Genomic DNA, 11,448 nt, shown 5'->3' with positions numbered 1-11,448 from the left:
GGCCTAATCACTATCCATGGCAGCCCCCGTGCCCTGGAGGATGATTAAATGGCGAAGCCCAGGGAGGAGCTGGATGTGAAACCTTATCCCTAAGCCAAACTAGCCTCGGGTATTTCAAATTTTTATTTATTTTTTTTACTTTTTTTCAGATTCCTATCCAAAACATGCTTTCTTTGGCAGCGTCCCCAGAGGACTGTGAAGTCATAGTGCATAAACTATCCAACTCCTACTTCTGCAGGATGGTGAAACAGACACAAGACTTGCCAAACGCAGCTCTTCTCAGGCGAGAGCGCTTTCTGGCCAGCGGAAACCAGAAGATACACGGGCAGTGCACACGCACACACCTGGAAGGCCACAGAGCATCCACCTTCATGCAGTTGTCAAGTCAGGGCAAGACCGCCCATGTTCTTCCCCCAGTCACTACAGATCTTCAGTTAACTTCTCACAGTGAACTTTGTTCTTTATAGGGAGACTGACTTGTTGAATTTATCACTGCATTTTTAAATTTATGAATACAAGATTAAAATAGTTTCACCCAAACTTTTTTTAAAATTTAATGTCTATTTATTTTTGGGAGAGAGAGACAGAGTGCAAGAAAGAGAGGAGCAGAGAGAGAGGGAGACACATAATCTGAGGCAGGCTCCAGGCTCTGAGCTGTTGGCACAGAGCCCATTGTGGGGCTTGAACCCATGAACCATGAGATCATGACCTGAGCCAAAGTTGGATGCTTAACTGACTGAGCCACCCAGACGCCCCCATCCACCCTACCTTTTCAGTCTGATATTCCACTGACTCGACTCCTATTATTTCTATCTATATCACCACTATGCAGTTTTTCTGGAAATTTCTCCTCACTCTTCATGGCTGCATCTTCTGCTTGGCTTGTGCTGTTCCTCCTGTGCTGAAGACTTTTACCTCTCACTGTCTTTTGAAAGACCAATGTCTTTTCAATGATACTGTATCTGTGAAACTTTACCATAGGTCTTGTTCTGAGCCCCACCATAGTACTTTTTTTTAATAGTACTTTGTGGATTATTAAGACTCTTGGCCTTACAGATTTGTGTCCATGTGTCCCCACCACTGAATTATGAGATCCATGAAGGAAGACTTCTGGTCTCAACTATTTTTATGTTTTCCAAAGGGCCTAGCACAGTGTCTTATACGTAGTGAGTACTCAATAAATGTATGCTGAATTTGAATTTAAAAATTCAAAATAATAAAGACTGATACATTAAAGGGATGAATAGGAATGAGAGAAAATATTTGTAACATATGTAAGACAAAATATTAGTTTGAGTATCTTAGCTCCAACAAATCAAGAGAAAGGCAAGAAATCCCATAGGAATTGGGTATAAGGTATGAATAACCATTTTACGAGATAGGAAATATAAATGTCTAATAAATATATGAAACTTTATTCAGCCTAAGTGGTAAAGGGAAGAGCTAATTACCAAAAAAATATATAATCCAAGATGCCATCTTTTTATACATAAGATTGATAAAACCAATTATTTTTTATAGTATTAACTAAGAGAGGTATGGGGAACAAACAGTTTCTGATGGGAGTGAAGATAAGTGCAGCCATTTCAGACAGCAGTTTGCAAGGATGATCCAATATTTCTATTTTTCAGCACCTACTCAAAGTACTAGTGTTCATGTGCACCAGGAGGTAATATTACAATATGGTTTGCAACATCAAAAAATGAGAAACAAATCTCACTATTCTTTTGTGTGACAATGTCATACTAGGCTATATAGGAGCTAAAAAGAATGAAGTTGCTCCTGTGGAGATCTCTCTGTATGAAACACCACCTCCTCTCTACCCCTTTATCCCACTTTCTTTCTCCTTGTACCCATCACTCCATGTTAGATTACCCACGCACACACATTTTTGACTATTGCCTTTCTTCCTCTCTAACATGTACACATGACAAGAGTAGAGACTTAATCTATTTTTCCATTGCTGTATATGCAGCCCCTGGCACATAACTGGGACTCAGTAAGTGGTAATTGAATGAATAATGTGGAGCTATATGTAACAGCATGAAAATATCTTCAAGGCATACTGAATAAAGAAGAAAAAGCAAATTATAGAATAATACATCTAGGATGATGTAGTTTATGTACAGTAAATACAAAATCAACTTTTAAAAAATATCTTTTGAACAATTCCACTCTCTTCTCCTCTCCTTTCATTTCAAGTTTGGCTGTCTTCAGCTAATCATCTTGGCAGAAAGAAATATTTGGGCATAAGGTAGGAATGTCACAAATATGTTTCCTCCTCACTCTCATTTTCAACAGTGGAAATTCTCTTAGGGGAACAGAGAGAATTCTGAGTCTTCTTCCACCACCCTCTCCACGACCCTAACAAAGCAACACCCCACCTTGAACTGAGGAGAAGAGAAAATGGGGCAAGGAATGAGATCATAGATTCCTTTGGGGGAACTGTCTCACCCAGGTAGAGCTCAGGAGGTGAGAGGGAGAGGGATTTGGGCAGAAGAGGACTGGGATGGCATTGCAGGGATTCTCTTATTTTAAAGGCATTTCCAGGAGACTGATTTGCTACTCTTCCAATGTTGACGTGGCAAACGCAGACTCTAATTCTAAGGAGCCTGGCTGAGGAAAACAAGGGTTTTCTCCACATATGCCTATGGGACAGATCACTTAGAGGACCAGATGCTTCTCTAACCGCCACTAAATTTACCTTATTTTTATTTTAGTTTATTTTAATTAATTTTTTAAATTTGAGTGTAGTTGACACACAATGTTACATTAGTTTCAGGTGCATGACATATTGATTCAACAAGTGTAAACACTGTGCTCTGTTTAGTACAAGTGTAGCTACCGTCATTCACTGTACAACACCATTATAATACCGCTGACTACATTCCTTATGTGGTGGCTTTTATTCCTGTGACTTGCTCATTCTGTACCTGGAAGTCTGTATCTCCCACTCCCCTTCACCCACCTTCCCATCCCCTGCACACCTCTCCTCTCTGACAACTGGAGTCTGTTCTCTGCGTTTACAGGTCTGATTCTACTTTTTGGTTGTTTGCTTATCCTTTTTTTTTCTTTTTTTTAGATTCTATATAAGATGAAATCATGTCTTTCTCAGTCTGACTTATTTCACTCAGGATAATACTCCCTAGACTCATGCTGTCATGTGGTTACAAATGGAATACTTGTATACTTGTGTACTCTGGGTGGGAATGTAAATTGCTACTGTGGAAAATAGTACGGTGGTTCCTCAAAAAATTAAGGAAATACCATATGATGTAACAATTCCACTGTTGGGTATTTACTCAAAAATTTTTTAAAGACACTAATTCAGTATATGCACCCCTATGTTTATTGTGGTCTTATTTACAACAGTAAAGATATGGAAGAAATCTAAGCGTCCACTGATAGATGAATGGATAAGGAAGATGTGGTCTCTGTATAGAGTGGAATATTACACAGCCATAACTACCATTAAATTTAAATGCAGCCATGTCAGAAAAGAGGAAGGAAGGGGCTGATGGATTTTTCATACCAGAATAAATATTGTAAATATTAATGATTTTTTTTGCACTCAGAGTAGAGGCTGAGCTTTGCAGCTGTACCTATGTAATGTAATAGGTGCATAGAGAAATATCTGGAAGTTTGCAAGCATGAACACAGAGCTTGAACTATGGTTTGTAGTGAGGAGAGGCTTTATCTTGATCTATAATGTTTGGACTTTATACCAAGAATTTGGAGGCGCCTGGGTGGCTCAATTGGTTAAGCTCCCAAGTCTGGCTCAGGTCATGATCTGATAGTTGATGAGTTCAAGCCTCGCATCAGGCTCTGCACTGACATTTCAGAGCCTGGAGCCTGCTTCAGATTCTGTCTCCCATCCTCTCTGCCCCCTTCCCTGCTTGCACTCTGTGTCTCTGTCTCTCAAAAATAAATAAACACTTAAGATTTTTTTTAAAGAATGTGTTTGTATACTCAGTGTAATTAAAAATAAGAATTTCCAAAAGATAAAAGATAGGAAGTCAACCCAAAGGACTTCCTGCCAAAAGGTAGGGCAAGAGGCACCAGATTTGGTTAGGCCATGAAGAGAGACTGAGTTTAGAGCTGAGGGACTTCTAAGGAGGAACCCAATAAACCTGGGGTAGAGCTGGCTAGTTCAACCTATAGGAAGCTGTAATTCTGCATTTCTACTGATTCTTCATGTACATAATTCCTCTGGTCTCCCTACAGATTTGTCTACCAGCCTAAAAATACTAGAATTTATGAGAATTTGTAACTCAAGAATTAATCAAAGGTTTATGAAGAGAAAGATGAAACATTAGTTCTAAGTTCTGACATACATATGCCTCTTTAATTACTTGGGAAAATAATACAAAATCTGATATTTATCACTGTCTCATACTTATATAGCTGGTTTCAATTATGTTAAGTTGTGTGTAACTTAAATCTCATTTTCTACGTGCCCTTGCTTTAACTGATGTGGCTTTAAAATTAATTTTGTTTTTCATTTCTTGATGCCTTCTGTTTCTTGAAGTTAATGAATGGTTTGAAATAATTTTTAGTAAGCTAATAAACATGTACTTATACTGAAGTAGAAAAACTTGGACTTTGAAAAACATTTCATTTAAAAATCACTAGTGTTTGAGAGTGCCAAACTCCAGGTGCATGAATGCCTACCTCTAATGATTTATCTTAAAAATACTGTGTCTGTTAACCCTTTTCTTTCCGTATCATGATTCAGCTTTCCCACCAATTAAGTTGTGCCTTTCAAGACTGATTCAAGAGGCCAGAATGAAGCCATCCTCTCTCTCAGGCAGTTCCTATTGACCTCTTGCTATATCTGATACCCTTGTGATTTCCATTGCATCTAGCATGATGCAGCATGCATATAGTAAATAATGATTTAAGCACAAAAGAAATTTATCAAGGAATACAGGGAGCTCACAGAATCTCTGTAGCGGAAAAACCAGCACTGGGAAATGGGCAGTCTAATGAGGAGGAGCAGTGGTACTGGACCACAATGGCCATAACTGACAATACCATTACAGTGAACAAGTGCACCTGACAAATCATGCCTGGGGCGCTTGTCCAACAACTGCCAGATGGGCTGACAAAGTAAGTATTCTGCATTTTCTGGATCTAGAGTGGAAGGAAATGCTCTACATCTCACCTAAACTTAGAAGGTGGAAAACTCACAAACACAAGAAGGGAGTTCAAAGACCAAGGAATTGCAAAGAATCATAAATGTCTATCACAGGGATGAAGTGGAGGCTTTTTTTGTTTCCTGAACCTGAGAAATTTATAAACACTGGATCTCTAAATATAGGGCATTCAATGCCTAAGTGTATTAGTTTTCGTTTGCTGCATAACAAATTACACCAAAACTTAGAGGTTTAGAGATGTCTGGGTGGCTTAGTTGGTTAAGCATCTGATTTGAACTCAGGCCATGATCTCACAGTTAGTGAGTTCAAGCCCCACATCTGGCTCTGTGCTGACAGTTCCAAGCCTGGAGTCTCCTTCAGATTCTATGTCTCCTCTCTCTGCCCCTCCCCCATTTGTTCTCGCTCTCTCTCTTTCTTTCTCTCTCAAAAATAAATAAATGCTAAAAAAAAACAAACCTTAGACGTTTAAAACAAAAAGAAGCATTTATTAATTCACACAGTTTCCGTGGGTCAGGGGCTTAGAGGCAACTGAGCTGGGGAGTTCTGGTTTGGGACTCTCTCATCAGGTTGTATATAGGCAAGATACCAGCTAGGACTGCAGTCTTCTGAAGGTTTGATTAAGGCTGGAGCTTCCACCTCCAAGAGGTCTTACTTACAGGCTCTGCTTCTCCCCATATAAACCTTCCACAGGGTTTGAGTGCTCTCAAGACTTGGAAGCTGTTAGCAAGCTAAGAGATAGCAAAGCAGAAGCTGTAATGTTTTCTAGGATACTTCTGCACAATAGTCTACTGCTTATACAAGTTAGTTCTGTTCAGTATAGGAAAAAACTACACTAGGGGCATGAAAACCAGGAGGAGAGGATCACTGGGGGCTGGACATCACACTAAACAAAATAGAAATTTGGGATGTATTCAGTTAATTTCATAATCAAAGTGGAAAGTCAAATAGATTTGCGATCCCTTTGACTCTGAGATATGTAGACACAAACTTGGAATGAGGTTATCATAATTACTTGACTTGAAGGCTGTAAACTTTCCTGAGTCTCTTAAGTTATGATTTAACAAAAACCAGAAATTAAAAGTGTCTCACAAAATAAATTCTAGAATTTGTTTTCCGTTGAAGCCAATTTGGAATTTCTTCATCAAAAGATTATTCCTGTTACTATTTCAAAGCTGTCAGAGTAAATAAGAAATTAGACAATTAAGGGAATTTGTTCTCCTTGGTGCTTTGCTTGGCTGGTGTGCTACCTTTTGGAAGGTTCTTACACTGTTTAAAAATATCAGATTCTTTTCACCAAGAATTATGAACAGTCATGGAGTTTTGGACATGGGTGGCAAAAGATAAATGCCATTATTTTCCATGCTAAGACATATTTAAGACATTTTCTTGTGTAACATTCACAAACTTGGCTTATTCCTTTCTTATCCTAGTGCTCCCACAAGATCCGTTGAGAAATGGAGAAAATTTTAACAAGCTTTCCTTCTTTGGCCATAAGTGAAATTATTTGTATATATGTCTTTTTGGGTTTATAAAATATCACTGCACTTAAGATGGCAAAAATAAGAAAGAAAGAAGAGAGAGGAAGGAAGGAAGGAAGAAAGGAAGAAAGGAAGGAAGGGAGGAAGGAAGGAAAAGGAAGGAAGGAAAGAAGGAAGAGAAAAGGAACGGAAAGGAAAGGAAAGGAAAGAGCAACTTCCCATTATTCCCAATAACCAACTTCTCAAGGATAAAAGGATGTGTTACCATCCCCAGGAGGTGAGTGAATTTATAATCTAATCTCGAAAGGGCTGGGGAATTTACTGAGCTCAAGGGTATGCCAATCACTTTAACACTGCAAATGGGCTAAAAATTGGAGGCATCCATCAGCTAGAAGAAGGACATGATAGGAGGTCCTACAAAATTTGATGGTGTTTCCAGAATACAGGGTGAGACCCTCCCCTCCCCCCCACACACCCAGTAAGAGAAGAAACATTTCTCTAGAATAGGTACCAACCATGTGCTGGAGCCAGTACTTTCTAGCTTGTAAGATCAAATACCAAATGTTCAGGAAATTTGTGAACTGACTATTAAACTATTGTAGCTTGAAGTAGGCCATGGTGGGAATACTTACATCATGCTGCAACTCAGTGCTCCCTCTTCACACCCCTGCACCTTGTCAATTGGTATGGGCTGAATTGTTTCTCTCCAAAATTCATATCCCTTAACCCATAATACCTCAGAATATGATTCTATTTGGAGATAGGGTCTTTAAAGAGGCAATTAAGTTAAAACAAGGTCATATGGTGGGTTCTAATCCAATTTGAATGGTGTCTTTATAAGAAGAGGGGAATGGACAAAGAGACACTAGGGATGTGTATGCCCAGAGGAAAGACCAGGTGAAGACATTGTGAAAAGTGGACATTTGCAAGACAGGGAGAGAGGTCTCAGAAGTCAAATCTGCTGACCTTGATCTTAGAACTCCAGCTTCCAGAGCTGTGAGCAAATAATGTCTGTTGTTTAAGCCACCCAGTCTGTGGTACTTTTGTTATGGAAGCCTAGCAAATGAATTCACCAGTTCCCTGGGACCTGTAGGAGATTTACAGTGGAGTCCCCCAGAAAAGTGGGTACTATTATTTAGTTTACAACAGTAGGTGAACGTGGTGGTGGTAATAGTGATTGAAAAGCAGAGTTTTGGAAATAAAGCTGTTTGGTTCAAGTGAAGACAATGCTCACAAGACAGAGAGAACTGGTTCAGGAACCTATTGAGGATCTAAAACCATGGAGGCCTTGAAAAAGTAAAGGTGACTGCAGATCAGCATGGGCTCCTCTACAGCTTGGAGGGAGAAGTTGAGGTTGCATTAGGAAAAGGAGACAGAAGCCAATACTTATAAGGACACTTGAGTTATGTGTTATAATCATTTCATCAATCTGCTCAGGAAGGCAGTTATTACTGGTTTTGCATATTTTACAGTCAAGAACATTGAGGCTACAATTATTAAGTGATGGAGAACCAAAGTTTTAACTCAGGGTTTTCCCATGACCTCCCAAACCTTCCTCTAGCGGATAGTGAACAGGAAAAGGAAGAAGTCTAGTGATTTAAGGATCGGAAATCTCCAGAAGGAGCAGAAAGGTATCTCCAAGTTCATGAAGAATGACAAGTTTAAGGGAGGAATATCTGAGCAGACAAAACCTTCCTCACCGAAAAGAGATAGACTGACCTGTGAAATGGGTTTTGTATAAAAGCTTCTGTGTAGAGCCAGGAAACTATGTGCATGAATAGAACTGCATTCTTGTAGAAGCCAAAGGAACATTTTTATAAAGTAGACCTGAGCCATCATACATAGTTGACTATAGCCCTTACTGAAGGGTCTGAAGGTAATTGGTAAGGAGTTGTCTTTGGCTGGGAACTGACCTCAAGGGAGAAAGCACATGCTTTACCCTAATTATCTTTTTTGAACCTCTAGTTCTTTAAACTGGTATTCTCAGTGCATGAAGGACAGCACTGAGGAGTGAGACTTGTTGCTCTCCAAAAAGATTATATGCTCCTGGAGGACAGGACGTTGGTCTTCGTCTTTGATATGTCTCTGGACAGCATGGCACATTGGAGGAAAAAAACTGCTTTTCAATAAACGTGTTGAACAGACATCTGAAGTCTCTGCTAAAAACAAAACTGGCTTCAGGTTCTGTAGTTCTACCTCTGTGGTCTCACTGCACAAACATATGTTTTAGATCTGAAGCTATTCAAAACATGTGTTCTGACTTATTATTTATTACCAGCTGAAATGGAAAATGCAACCAAAAGGCTTAAAGAATTTGCCCGAGGACTGCAAATGGAACACATGCAGGCTGGGAGATGGAAATCTGGGGACCCAGGAATAAGAAAGAATTATTCATTCAAGCTATGTGGCTCATGACTTGTAATGGACTTCTCCCTCCCATCCTGCTGTGTAACTCACCCTTCAGAGGATCTGAAACCTGTAGCCCAAAGTTTGTTAAAACCTCAAGCATTGTATTTTTGTGTGTTTTGTTATTGTTGTTTTCATTCTGGCTCAAAATCCAGAAGATATTGAGGCAAGGGCAGACTTCTTTCTCACTCCTCTTGGCCCAGAGCTATTGAGGTAAAATTGACAAATAAAATTGTGATATACTTAATGTGTACAATGTGATTATTTGATATACATATACATTATGAAAGGATTCCTCCCAAGTTAATTAACACATACATCACCTCACATATTAGGTGGCATGTGTGTGTGTGTGTGAACATTTAAGTTCTGCTCTCTTTAACAACTATATGATACAGTGTTATCACCTATGTTTACCATGTTATACATTAGATCCTCAGACCTTATCCATCTTATAGATGAAAATTTATATCCATTTACCTACTTCTTTGTATTTCCTCCATCACTCAGCCTCTGGAAACCACTTTTCTACTGTTTTTATGAGTTCAATTTCTCCCCTCCCCTCCCCTCCCCTCCCCTCCCCGTCCCTCTCCTCCCCTTCCTTTCCTTTCCTTTCTCTTCTCTGTTCTTCTTTATTTCCTTTCCTTCCTTCCTTCCTTCCTTCCTTCCTTCCTTCCTTCCTTCCTTCCTTCCTTCCTTCCCCTTTCTCTTTTTCCTTTCTCTCTCTCTCCCTTCCTTCCTTCTTTCTCTCTCTTTCTTTCTTTTTCTCTTTCTTTTCTTGATTCCAAATATAAATGATATTGTGCAGTTTTTATCTTACTCTATCTCGCTTATTTTATTTAGAAAAATGCCCTCCAGTTTCATCCATGTTGTCACAAGTGATAAGAATTCTTTTTAAAGGCTGAGTCATACTTCATTTCATGTATAGACCACATTTTCTTGATCCATTTATCCATTGATGGACACTTAGGCTATTTCCATACTTTGAATAATGAGTAATGGTTATTTCCATTCTTTGAATTGTGAATAGTGCTGCAATGAACATGGGAGTATATTATATCTTAGATAATGATTTTGTTACCTGTTTGTATGTCCAGAAGTAGAATGCTGGGTCATATGGTATTTCTATTTTTAATTTCTTGAGGAATCTCCATACTGTTTTTCCACAGTGACTACCAAATTATACTGTACAACAATAGTGTACAAGGTTTCCTTTTCTCCACATCCTCACCAGCATTTGTTATCTATCTTTTGCCTCTTTGATAATAATCATCCCAAACAGGTGTGAGGTAATATCTCATTGTTGTTTTTATTTACATTTCCCTAATGATTAGTGATGTTCAGCATCTGTTGGCCATTTGTATGCCCTCTTTGGAAAAAGTTCTACTGAGGTTCTTTGCTCAATTTTAACTGGGTTATGTTTTTGCTATTGAGTTGTATGAGTTCCTAGAAAATTTTGGATATGAATCCCTTACTGGATATGTGGTTTCAAATATTTTCTCCTATTTCAAAGGTTTCTTTTTTATTTTGTTTACCATTTCCTTTGCTTAGCAGAAGCTTTTTAATTTGATGTAGTCACACTTATTTATTTTTGCTTTTTTTGCTTTTGCTTTTGGTATCAAATACAAAAAATCATTACCAAGACCAGTGTCCAGGAGATTACCCTCTATGTTTATCCTAAGAGTTTCACAGTTTTAGGTCTCATGTCCAAATCTTTAACCCATTTTGAGTAGATTTTTGTGTACAGTGTAAAATTAGAGTCCAGTTGCATTCTTCTGGATGTGACTATCCAGTTTTCCCAGCAACATTTACTGAAAAGCCTATACTTTCTCCTTTGTATATTCTTGGCTCCTTTGTCATAAATTACTTGGCCCTGGCTTATTTCTGAGCTCTCTATTCTGTTTTATTGATTGATGTGTCTTTTTTATGTGAATACCATACAGTTTCAATTGTTATAGATTTGTAATATAGTTTGAAATCAGGAATTGTGATGCATTCAGCTTTGCTTGTCTTTCTAAAGATTAATTTAGCCATTCAGAGTATTTTGTGGTTCCATATGAATTTTAGGATTGTTTTTTCTATTCTTGTGAAAAATATCATTGGAATTTTGATAGGAATTGCATTGGATCTGTATGTAGATTTCTTTGGGTAGCATGGACATTTTAATAATATTAGTTCTTCAAATCGATGAACATGGAATATTTTTCCATTTATTTGTATCCTTCTCAATTTCTTTTTTTTCCATAATATTTTATTGTCAAATTGTTTTCCATACAACACCCAGTGCTCTTCCCCTTAAGTGCCCTCCACCATCACCACCACCTCTTTTCCCCCCTCCCCCTTCCCCTTCAACCCTCAGTTCATTCTCAGCATTCAATAGTCTCTCAAGTTTTGCATCCCTCTCTCTC

The sequence above is a fragment of the Suricata suricatta genome, chromosome 5 (assembly GCF_006229205.1).
Source record: "Suricata suricatta isolate VVHF042 chromosome 5, meerkat_22Aug2017_6uvM2_HiC, whole genome shotgun sequence".
NCBI classification, from domain to species: Eukaryota; Metazoa; Chordata; class Mammalia; order Carnivora; family Herpestidae; genus Suricata; species Suricata suricatta.
The sequence above is the reverse complement of the archived record's forward strand: the minus strand, read 5'-3'. Positions refer to the sequence as shown.